Raw genomic sequence first — 12,017 nt, 5'->3', positions numbered from 1 at the left:
TAAGAAACATGGCTGCTGACAAGATAGTGCATGTCTCTCTCTCTCTCTCTCTCTCTCCCTCTCTGACTCTCTTTCCCTCCCTCCCTCCCTCCCTCTCTCTCTCTCTCTCTCTCTCTCTCTCTCTCCCTCTCTCTCTCTCTCTCCCTCTCTCTCTCTCTCTCTCTCTCTCCCTCTCTCTCTCTCCCTCTCTCTCTCTCTCTCTCTCTCTCTCTCTCTCTCTCTCTCTCTCTCTCTCTCTCTCTCTCTCTCTCTCTCTCTCTCTCTCTCTCACTTTCTCTCTAGTCTTTCCCAGCATGCCTTTATCTGCAAAAGTGACACACACGCACACACAACCACTATTTACCCTGTAAATTCCACTTTTCATTCCAATGTCAGACACAACGTAACATTGGGTCAATAAAAAAGTTGTACAAATGTGAAATCATAGGAGGTAGGATTAACATTGGGCCGGAATCACTGTGGAAGAACACAGAGAGAGAGAGAGAGAGAGAGAGAGAGGAGAGAGAGAGAGAGAGAGAGAGGAGAGAGGAGAGAGAGAGAGAGAGAGAGAGAGAGAGAGCTGTCAACCTTCTAATAAACTCACCACAGAGTCTGTTTACACACTTTTTGAAAGTTGACTCTGCATCTGTCTGTCTGTCTGTCTGTCTGTCTGTCTGTCTGTCTGTCTGTCTGTCTGTCTGTCTGTCTGTCTGTCTGATGCATGTCACAGGGGGCTGACTCCACCCTGGCCCATCTGGCTGTAAACCCGAGAGCATGTGACCACCATCTAACACCACCACTACGACCGGGCTGGGTCTGTAGTATTTTTCCGTCCTCCTACGGAAAAATACTGCGTCTCCTGGGAGAGGGAGACCCCTTGGTCACCCCCCTGCCTCCAATGTCGTCATCTTCCCCAACGGGATCCCACGGGGGGAGGGGGGGGGGGGTCTGACCATCCGAGGGTTTTCCCGCCACCGCTCTGTATGCAATTAGCATGTTAGCGGTGGTGATTGGTTGCCTGGCGAGCCCCGCCCATTCTTCCGGCAAATTGAGTCCGCCCTGCACAAGGGTCTGGAGAAGAGCAATACACTTCTTCCTGCTTCCGATACGTTTTTGCGGGAGCCAATCACCAAGCTGGCTTTTCCCCCTGCCGCGCTATCGGCTGGTTTTATACAATGACGACAGGGAAGCGATGGCAAGCAGCCAATCGCGTACAGAGTCAGTTGAACTAGGCCCGGTGATCACACCTCTTGTGCTGAAGAAAATGACGGCAGATTCCCCAGACCAACGTGCAATCTACGATTGGCTTGGTCGGGTAATAACCAGGCTAGATGTTGGGATGATGTGTCCCTGTGTTTGTTGGGGGGGGGGGGGGTTAATGACAGTACAAGCAAGAGAAACAAAGGAACTGCACCATCTCTCTTTACTTCTGATGAAAATAAACATTGATATAATATGTATAGAATGTACTTCTTGAATATAAATCAGTTGTTTTTTTCGATCCTTATTCAACCTCTAAGTAACATCTCTCATAGATTGGAATACTTTTAGAGATAAGGCGCTGGTGACCCTCACACTCCTCCACCTTTCATCCAACACCCTTCTCCGTGTCCCTCTCTCCTCAACACCCCCACTCATCGGCCAATCAGCTCTTCCACGAGTTTGACCTGAAATAGCGCAATGCACCATATGTGGTCCAATCCCAGTCATGACCATTAGCTCGTAACTTTTCTGACTGGTCAAGAACAGTTAGTCGGCTTGTGGTCGGAAACAAATGATAACTGTCACTCTCAACTCCCACACGCTCTCCTCCTCCTCCACCACCTCCACCTCCTCCTCCTCCTCCTCCTCCTCCTCCTCCTTCTCCTCCTCCTCCTTCTCCTCCTCCTCCTCCACCTTCTCCTCCTCCTCCTCCTCCTCCACCTCCTCCTCCTTCTCCTCCTCCTCCTTCTCCTTCTCCTCCTCCTCCTCCACCTCCTCCTCCTCCACCATCTCCACCTCCTCCTTCAACTCCTCCACCTCCTCTAATAATACTCTCCTGCCATTTGTTTACAAACTCACACACACACACACACACACACACACACACACACACACACACACACACACACACACACACACACACACACACACACACACACAGTCTAATACACACGGGCAAACACACACGCGCACACACACAGAAACACATAGTAATCAAATAGCACACACGCACGCACACACCAATTCATGTCAAACTTCCCTGCTCAGGGTGAAGCTGTGGTGGTGCCTCAGCAGCTTGGGACCGATGTCAAGTACAGCGACATCTGATAGGCCCGATGTTGCAGGACGGGCTGTCTCCACTCAGCCTGGTTACCTTATTCTGAGTCAAAGGAGCGTGCAGGCGGCTTGCGCAATGCATGCGCACTTGCGCAGCGTTCTTTGCAATGCGGTCTTCCCGGCATCACACACGTATGCACGGCGCAAACACACACACACACACACACACACACACACACACACACACACACACACACACACACACACACACACACACACACACGCACGCACACACACACACACACACACGCACACACGCACACACGCACACACATTATTTCCCGACATGCACTGTGTATCACTCGTTGAAGATGCTGGAGTACATGGATCGGTTAATACTTGCGTTAACTTAAACTGATTCCAACTTTGAAGGACAACTACAACACCAAACCAAACACGTTAAAAGTTACATATGTTAAGATATTAAACAGAGTCAACCCCCGTTCATCATTGATTTGCCAATGAAAATAAACAGCATAAATGTAATTTTTTGGGCTAGATATGGGTGGGGATAGGTAGAGGAACTACATGGACAACAGTCCCCCTCATATCGTCGGCCAGGACAGTCAGGACAGCGCTAGATAAGCTCTGACTGGCCTCAGTAATAATAAATTCCAATGACAAAACGTTAGAAAATGTTTGTCATTCGTGGTGACTGATGTGATGCCCATGGAGAAGGGGAAGTTGTGATTTTAAGGTCGGTAGGAAGGACTAAATCATGGAAAATGAAAGTCAGATGGAGAAAATGGTTAAATGAGTCAGTGTGTGCGTGTGTGTGTGCAACTGATAGTGTATTCCCCTGAAGCTGTGAAAGTAATCTGAAAGCTTTCTCCGGTTTGCCCCGGAGTCGAACCGAGGCCATCTCCTCTTCCACAACCAACTCGAGGACCAGAATGGGACACAATCCTACCGCCAACCGTGCTGCGTGTTCGATGTCTTGCGTTGCGCAGAAAGTAGGCAGTTTCAGTAGGCCTACGATTTACATCGATTTACATCGATGTACCGAATGACCCGAATAATGGAGAGAATGAGGAATAAAGGAGCGAGAGAAGAGGACAACGGATCTTTTTCAGCGATATCTTCGGCAAAAAAAAAGTCAACAGTTTAACTAAATGCAATTAATTCAACGAAAAAAGCGAACAATGTGAAAATAGTAAAGAAACGTAAAGCTTCTATTTATAAAATGTACTATTGAAGTATCACAGATTGTGCGGGAAATCTAGCCCAATCTGGCAACACTGTTAATCCTGTGTTATTACTGGTCCCGCAGCGCCACCGTGTGGCGACCTACTGAAGGTGCAGTCCAGTGTCGTTTAGCAGATCGTGCGGCGATGCGAGCCACAGCCTCAGCCTTATTTTTTAGCCATACTATTTTCCCCAGTAATATCGTAATAAATACCAATACAAAATCCATTTTCTTGTTCGATTATATTCCTCTACAGAATTGATAAAATAAACAGATTCGAATGGTGTCACCGGCGACGTGGCTTAGATGGTTAAAGCGCCTGTCTAGTAAACAGGAGATCCTGGGTTCGAATCCCAGCGTTGCCTTTTGTGGATCGTGAGCGACCCAGAGTGAAAGTTTGGATACGTGCTTTATTAATAGGCTGTATGTGAGTCAATAGGATATAGCCCTACTCCAAAATGTCCAAATGAAGAACACAAACGTAAATGTAAATGTAAGAATTTGAGCTAATAGAATATTACATTACTTTGGACTGACTTGTAAGTCACATGTGTCATCGATGCCTACCCTACACGTGTAAACACCCCGATTGCAGTGTATTTTCTTCACCAATCACTTGAGGTAATGTAATACAATTCCTTATTGTCGAGAGACTGAACGATCCTCCAGACGACACCTTTCAGGAAAAGTGCAATTCCACGCTGCGAGCAGGGTTCGAACCTGCGCGGGAAGATCCCATTGGATTTCAAGTCCAACACCTTAACCACTCGGCCATCGCAGCTACATCCACAGTATGCCTTACATTAATAAAAAATACTTAATACTTAAATATTACAACCATGACCAATCATACTCATTTCATTAGGAATTGAATTTATTTTACATTAATCCAAACAAATGTTGCATTTATCATGAAAATCAATGCATCAACTCGAAACGGAAGACGGAGAATTAAGACGTTGGTGGCCATGTTTGACACCAGATTATTGTATTGAAAAGTCAAGACTGGGAATGTCCTGGGATACTACAACTCATGGATGTAACCCAAATGTTGTATAATGCCACCTACCTCATGATATCCGCACTAACAGTCGATCTTTTTCCCAAAAATATCATATTTGCGGGGAGTTTGAATGAACACGGGGGTCAAGGGAGAAGCATTAATACGCTGTATTACCGCCCTCCATCTCCTGCCTCCCGGTCTCTGGCCTGTGGAAAATTTATATTTCCCCTGAGCATAGAGGGTCATCACACCTGCCCAGCGGGAGTCTGGTATCCCAGTCTTCGTCATTTCTACAGGTAAGGACATGAAAAACCGCAATTAGGCAACAGCTGTAAATATCCTGGCCTAGACTACTGCATCACGGATCATTCAAGTAAAAATATATAAATTAGATATATCAAGATATCAGAAATAGTAGGATATGCCCTGACAAAATGCATTATGCAGTATTACCGGTAGTAAAGCAGCGATTTCCAGTCACTTACCAATCCGGGTACTGCCCGTCGACCCAGAGATTCTCAGGATCTGATTGGCTCTGTTGCCCCTCTGGTTAGGAGCCCTCGTGCCTGTTCGGACTTTGTTAGGAACTGTTAGGACTTTGTTAGGAACTGTTAGGACTTTGTTAGGACTTTGTTAGGAACTGTTAGGACTTTGTTAGGACTTTGTTAGGAACTGTTAGGACTTTGTTAGGAACTGTTAGGACTTGTTAGGAACTGTTAGGAACTGTTAGGACTTTGTTAGGATCTGTTAGGAACTGTTAGGACTTTGTTAGGAACTGTTAGGACTTTGTTAGGAACTGTTAGGACTTTGACCGGACTTTGTTAGTACTTTGTTGGGACTTTGTTAGGAGTTGTTAGGATTTCCTTAGGAACTGTTTGGCAGTCCATTCAGTGACAGGCTACATCCACATTGGGTGTTTGAGTAAGTAAAAAATACTTTAAAAGACATCTGTATTGATTATTATTACAACCATGACCAATCATATTCATTTCATTGGGTATTGAATTTATTTTATATTAATCCAAACGAACTTTGCCTTTATCATGAAAATCGACGCATAAACTGGAAACGGAAGACAGAGAAGTCGGTGGTCATGTTTGTTTTCGTGTAATATTTAAAAATACCTTTTCGTTCGTACCAGCGCGTTAAAAAAGTTGTAAATGCAAGTAAATGGAGCATATCCCGCTTTGTTTTAACGGATTCTTTTACTTTGCAACGCGTTGCGGTTTCTCGGCAAAAAGGCTCCGACCTAGTAGGCTAGGCTACTCACAAACCCACAAATCTGGTTGAAGTCGTGGCGAAATATGGAAAGTTGTCGATGCCCTGATTTCGTCATTTTTGATCATAAGTAAAAGGTATCATTTTATCATTAATAGTTTTTGTAGGTCATTGTTACGGTTGTGTTAATATTGGAATTCACAGCACATCTGCTTCAGAAGAACTACATTCAGTATGGAGATTCTCCAACAAAGTGGATCACCAAAACGTCCTGAGATGTGTTATGTCATGCTGTGGAAGATAACAGTATATCAGTCAGAATTAACTTCCAAAGATTGCAATGAGAGTATACTGTTTGTACTCGACTACATCATAATTTTGCATTAACTTTACTCATTTCATTTTCGTATATTTTCCTTTATACATATTTGTATGTATCTAGTATACAATTTGAAATTTCGTTGCGTTAATTAAGTTGCATGTAATTATAACTATTATTTAAAGTGTCTGCTATCGTGGATAAATACGTTAGCTTAAGGCAGTGGCTGGATGCTGTGTGTGTGTGTGTGTGTGTGTGTGTGTGTGTGTGTGTGTGTGTGTGTGTGTGTGTGTGTGTGTGTGTGTGTGTGTGTGTGTGTGTGTGTGTGTGTGTGTGTGTGTGTGTGTGAGTTTGCATTGATGGGTGATTCCCCTTTTTTCTGTTTTTTGGACTTGATAAACGTGCCTTGTTGGCAGTTTGAGCAGCAGAGACTCTTGTTCATTGATCGGAGGCGGGCTGATAGAACCGGGTTACCACAATGTGTAAGGTCTGCCTCACTTGTATTCATTTGCAATAACTTGAATGGAACATTTGCGACATTTGACATTTGCGGATAAGCAGCATAGCAGCCAGGTAGCTATTTAAAGCTATAATAAACTGCTTATTTCGTTTATTTAGATAAAGTTTGCATGCACAATAAAGCATACACATATATTTGGCGTGCAGCATTTTCATTTTCACTCTGAGCTAAGCCCCGTATGTTTATGAAACCTAGAAATCCCCACCCAAATCTATTCTCTTGAGTAGAGGCAATAAAAATGCGATCTGTGTGGAAGAGAGACGGAAGGAGAGGAGAAAAGGATTAGAGGGGAGAAGGAGAAGAGAGAAGGAGTGGTATTTAGTGACCAGAACTGTATGTATCGTGTGTGTGGGGGGGGGGGGGGGGGGTGTATCTATATAGTTTGTATCTATATTAAGTTAATCTTTGATGTGTGGTGGTAGGCGATGACTCCAGTTTAACCAGTGAATGAGTCTCTCTGGTCTCTTTGATGAAAGCCACACACACACACACACACACACACACACACACACACACACACACACACACACACACACACACACACACACACACACACACACACACACAGTAAGGTGAATTGAATGAAGACTTTTTTCGTTTTGAAGTATGAATCTAAATCAGTCAAATCAGACTCGTCCCTTTAATTAAAATGAGAGAGGTCATTTAAGATCGAACACAGAGCTGAAATAGCCTCTCACTGTTACCAAGGCGACCACAGGGTGCCAAACCTGCATTGAGTTTTGACTCACCTGCCGCAGCTCGCCTGCCAAGTGGTTTTCTTAATCAGTTAATTGGTTGCATCTGGTGCGTTTCAGTTAAGAGGGAACTGGACAGTACATTGGTGTCCTCCACTGTTTGGCAGTGTAGCATCTCCCAAACGTATGTTGTTGTGTTCACAGAAACCAGAACGTGTGTGTACTGTTTTGTTGAGATCTGTTGTGACTTATTTAACATCTCTTCCTGTTTCACAGGTTAAAGACTTTTTGAAGTAAAGAGGAGCATCTCATCTGAACCTGATGTGAGTAGAATTGTGTGGGAAAGCACAACTGACGAGACTTGTATGTTGAATATAAATCACTAATGTGTGAAGGAAATCGGGGATTGTGGTGGTTTAACTCATTTGAAATTTGGACCTTCCTTCAAAGGTCTATCATGGATATTTAACTGCAGTTCTGTGAGTATCCCAACTTAACCATGAAGATGAACTGCAAACTGTAAGTCTTTAATTTCTCATTACTCTTGGGCACATTGATGTATTTTGGCTTCCTGGTGAGTTAACCTGTTACCTGAAGGTTGATCTGAGTAGTAAGGATGTTTTACTGGTTCATGGGTTACTTAGGTGTTTGGTTTATGTTGGTTTTAATGATTTGTTAAAATGGTTACAGGCTCCAAGTTATTGTTGTAAGCTTGAGTAATGGGTTGGGTTCTGATATCGTCAGTCTTCTTTCATTCTACTCTCCTGAGCTCTGCATCTTCATCACATGAGTGTTCCTTTACTGATGAGGGTGTGGTCTGAGTGAGCAGCGGTGCATACTGGGATACAGAGCTGTCTGAAGTCTACAGGTCTGTAGACACGCCCCCTCAGGGGAAACCGAGTGTTTGAGAAACTGTCGTGACGTCAGTTACATGGACTGGAATATTCTTAAAGATGGAGACAGGGATTCAGAAGGAGAAACACCAGGGGGAGATGAGGGGGCTCCTCATCTCAACGACTAAAACACAACTTCAGTCTGACACAGAGAACCATGGAACACATTCAACAGTCCCCTCCAGGCATCGTGACTCCTCAGGAACAGTTTCATTTCCAAGAAGGTCTTATTTGGGGCCATCCCCATATGGATCCTGCTCCTCAAGAGCCAACCCCCTCCACTGGGTGGTCTTCTGAACAGATGACCTCCTTCCTGTCCTCAGGCTGACTAAAGCTGCACCGTTTGCATCTGTGAATGCCCCTCATTCAGGAAACCACTGGACTACAAAGACATGACTTCAGAAACGTTGAATCAACCTGGGACACATTTTGGAGACGCCAAGCATAATCCATCACCAATGTGGGACGCCACTGAAGAATGTTGTACTGTACATAATTCACGTCTCTGGAGACATTGGTTGTTCTGTTATGGGTGCCCTGGCAGGAGAGCTGGGGGGGGGGATGATGGAATGTTATTTGGCATGAGGTTTTTACCCTGCATGATTGTTTGGCCTTTTATGGCTCAGTGGTGTGTTTGTGTGTGTGTGTGTGTGTGTGTGTGTTTGGGTTTGACATGAGATGGGAGATTTTTTAGCATCGCTAGGGTTCTACTGTGTGTGTGTGTCTCCCACTCACACCTGGCATGGGGTTCTACGTGCCTGTCCTGGGTTCTATGTGTGTGTGTGTCCGGCTTGCTTTGACAGTGATAATGTTCATACGGGGGTCTGTGTGATTGGCTTGGGATATTGGAATGGTCAACTAAATCATACCTGATGGACAGCCACACGTTTACTCAAGGGCCTCCAGTAGACATGAAGAGCCCAGAGCGACGCTCCGGAGCGAGATCCAACACACTGGGCAGGAAGGAGAGTATCCAACTCAAGTGTAAAAGGATGCAAGCGGCGTGTTCAGATCAGTGACTTCAAACTAGGACTACACCAATCAGGATCAATGGAGGATGGACACCAAAAGGAATTCCACAAGGAGAGTCTGACGTTGGAAAGGGACCTAAATGGATGTTCAAGATGACCTTCAGACCTGTAATGAGACGGCTATTCCTACCTGGCTGGATTGATGGAGAGCCCTGTGGATCTTGTCTTGCTCTCAGTTGCACGTCTTCTCAGGCTGAACTGTATTTGTTTCGGACAGGACTAGCTGAACGATTGGTTCCCTAAAATCAGAACCAATCCGGGAACTCCAGCTAGTGCACTCTTCGAGCTGAAGTTGTGTTCTTCAGCTGAGGAGGTAAGGAAACCTTCACTGGGGCTTCAAGGTGTAAAGAGGAGAATGTTTCAAAGTGTTCCATGGTACTCTGATGAAGACCGTTGTTGTGTTCCACTGGCTGAGAGGAAGAACCCACACATCTTCCTCGTGGCCTTTCTCCTCTGAGAATCCTGGCGCCATCTTGAAGGATATTCCAGCTCATGTAACTGATGTCACGACAGATCCTCAAACCCTTGGTTTCTCCTGAGGTGCGTGTCTATAGAACTGAAGACTTCAGACAGCACTGTATCCCAGCATGCATCTCTGCTCACTCAGACCACACCCCCATGAGTAGGATGCAACACTCTAGTGCTGGAGATGTAGAGTTTTATAAGTAACGAGGGAGCAGACTAAGGTGATTTTAACACAATGGAATGTCAAGTCTGTAAAACTTTAAACCATGAAGATGGTTGGATAGTTCAGGAATTGGGCTTCTTTTTACTATGGGCAATCCTTTCACTCAGATGCCCACTTCTCACTGGAGCTTTACATGTGTTGGCTGGCTGGCATGATTTGCTGTTGGTGATGAGGCGGTCAGGGTGACGTTGCAGGGCTATGGTCGGCTCTCTGTGAGCTCAATGTTTAGATTTGCTCTGTATGGTTTGTACCCTGATTAATCTAGATAATTGTCAAATGTAGACGCGGTTTTGATTGATTCCAGGATTTTAGGTTTAAAGTTGTTGTGGGACGTACATGGTAGTTTGGTTCTTCGTATGCTTTTGAGTGATATAACTTGTACACACTGGGTGCATATTAATGTAAAGGTACACTGAATAGTAGTAATGACCAACAGCAACAAACAGATCTCCTCAAGGTAAGTCTGTTGGCTTTGTTTTAATGAAGACCATCGCTGGACTTCAGGATCTTCCTCCGTTCAGCTCAAGGTGAGGCGCTGGTTCTGTTTTTTCTTTGGTTGGTTCCGGCCGGAATGTTCGGATTCCAGTCGGACGGTTTGTGCTTCCCGCCGTGGAAGGTTCTGAGTGCGGTCACTTGATTTAGTCCCAATGGTTAGCATAGAACGTTGTAGTCTTGACAACCATAAGAAACCACCTGGCAGTTAGTTGGACAGGAGTCCCCTGAGGGAATCTGGCGGAAGGTTCTGGATTGTATTTGCGTAACCTCGAGCCGTTGCCAACGGAAACTATTTTTCAGTCGGTTTCCATTTGGAATTGTTGCCCCTATCTTAAACAACTTAAGTTTGATATTAAATACATACTGACACGTACGTCGTACAATATGTTGATCATTTCCGATGGTTGCGCCGTACTTTTAACCACGATGACGTGACGGGACTCTCACTGCGTACAAAACGGCGTTCTACTTGCGGGCCCATTTTTGACATCAGGGAAGGCTGAAAATCATTTCAAGGTAGAAGATAATTTGACATTTCTTCAACGGAACCCAGCACCTGAATATGGCTGAGTATATTTGATTTAATATCGATACTGCCTAGTGTTCTTTGTTACTTCAGCTTTTGTACGTTCTAAATATCTGCTGTCATTAATTGCCACAGAAGTTAAACCCTTCCCAATGGAATGACGTTAAACAACGACTTTGGTGCAGAGTTACCAACTGGATAATATCAAAGCTAAAATAATGTCTGTCATTCCCACATGTTACAGTAGAAGATACTCTAGAACTGTACAAGGTTAAAAAGGTAACATGTAGTTTGTCCCAAGGTGTCTGCCTCCTCACCCAGAGCCAGACCTCCACCTCCTCACCCAGAGCCAGACCTCCACCTCCTCACCCAGAGCCAGACCTCCACCTCCTCACCCAGAGCCAGACCTCCACCTCCTCACCCATAGCCAGACCTCCACCTCCTCACCCAGAGCCAGACCTCCGCCTCCTCACCCAGAGCCAGACCTCCACCTCCCCACCCAGAGCCAGACCTCCACCTCCTCAACCAGAGCCAGACCTCCACCTCCTGTCAGAAGTCCTCCAGAACAGGTCAGTGCTCTGCTGTGTGAGTAGAGTCTTCTCAGGTCAGTTCCAATGCATGGCCTGAACCACTTCTTTAATCTTGTGGACTGCTCTGTCTTCATTCCCAAAAACAGGATGCTCATGTCTGGTCTCAAGTCTTTTCTAGCCTTGAGTTATAAAATAATAGTTAAATTAATTGTGTAACTCTGTTTCGGATGAGTCAATTAAGTTTATTGTTGGGCAAATGCTGATATAAACCTGCTGCTGTAGCTGAAAGGCGAGGCTGAGAGGCTGGGGACCGGAGGCTTGTGGTGCCACAATTTACGTTTGTAAACAGACCAGGAATCTGGAGGACTGATGGAGAAGCCGTACATCTGGAAGGCAAATCCTGAGGACCACCAGGACTCTACCATCAAGGATTCCTCAAAAGTTTGCATTATCTGGACATAGTGGACTAGGTAGGGGGTTGGGGGTTCAACTCTCAAACCAATGGTGCCGGGTTCAAGTCCTCAGAATACAGTGATGCGTCCTTGAGCAATGCGCCCTAAAGCCTGCCTGCTCCTTAATGACCTATCTTTGGTTCAGATAATGTTGCATCTCTTG

General features: G+C 45.2%; 1 long non-coding RNA gene and 2 other non-coding genes across 3 annotated transcripts; 2 read left to right on the top strand and 1 right to left on the bottom strand.

Annotated features, from left to right (window-relative positions):
- Window positions 1–3,775: 3,775 nt before the first annotated feature.
- trnat-agu (transfer RNA threonine (anticodon AGU)) lies at window positions 3,776–3,849 on the top strand. Its single transcript has one exon. It is a non-coding gene; the product is annotated as a tRNA-Thr (tRNA).
- A 334-nt stretch (window positions 3,850–4,183) lies between these two features.
- trnas-uga (transfer RNA serine (anticodon UGA)) lies at window positions 4,184–4,265 on the bottom strand. The gene has a single exon. It is a non-coding gene; the product is annotated as a tRNA-Ser (tRNA).
- Window positions 4,266–7,448: 3,183 nt separating this feature from the next.
- LOC130369989 (uncharacterized) lies at window positions 7,449–11,766 on the top strand. Its single transcript, XR_008892936.1, has 4 exons — window positions 7,449–7,562; window positions 7,690–7,718; window positions 11,376–11,441; window positions 11,685–11,766. It is a non-coding gene; the product is annotated as an uncharacterized LOC130369989 (long non-coding RNA).
- The last annotated feature ends 251 nt before the right edge of the window (window positions 11,767–12,017 follow it).

Source organism: Gadus chalcogrammus, chromosome 17 (assembly GCF_026213295.1).
Source record: "Gadus chalcogrammus isolate NIFS_2021 chromosome 17, NIFS_Gcha_1.0, whole genome shotgun sequence".
NCBI classification, from domain to species: domain Eukaryota; kingdom Metazoa; phylum Chordata; class Actinopteri; order Gadiformes; family Gadidae; genus Gadus; species Gadus chalcogrammus.
The sequence above is the reverse complement of the archived record's forward strand: the minus strand, read 5'-3'. Positions and strand labels throughout refer to the sequence as shown.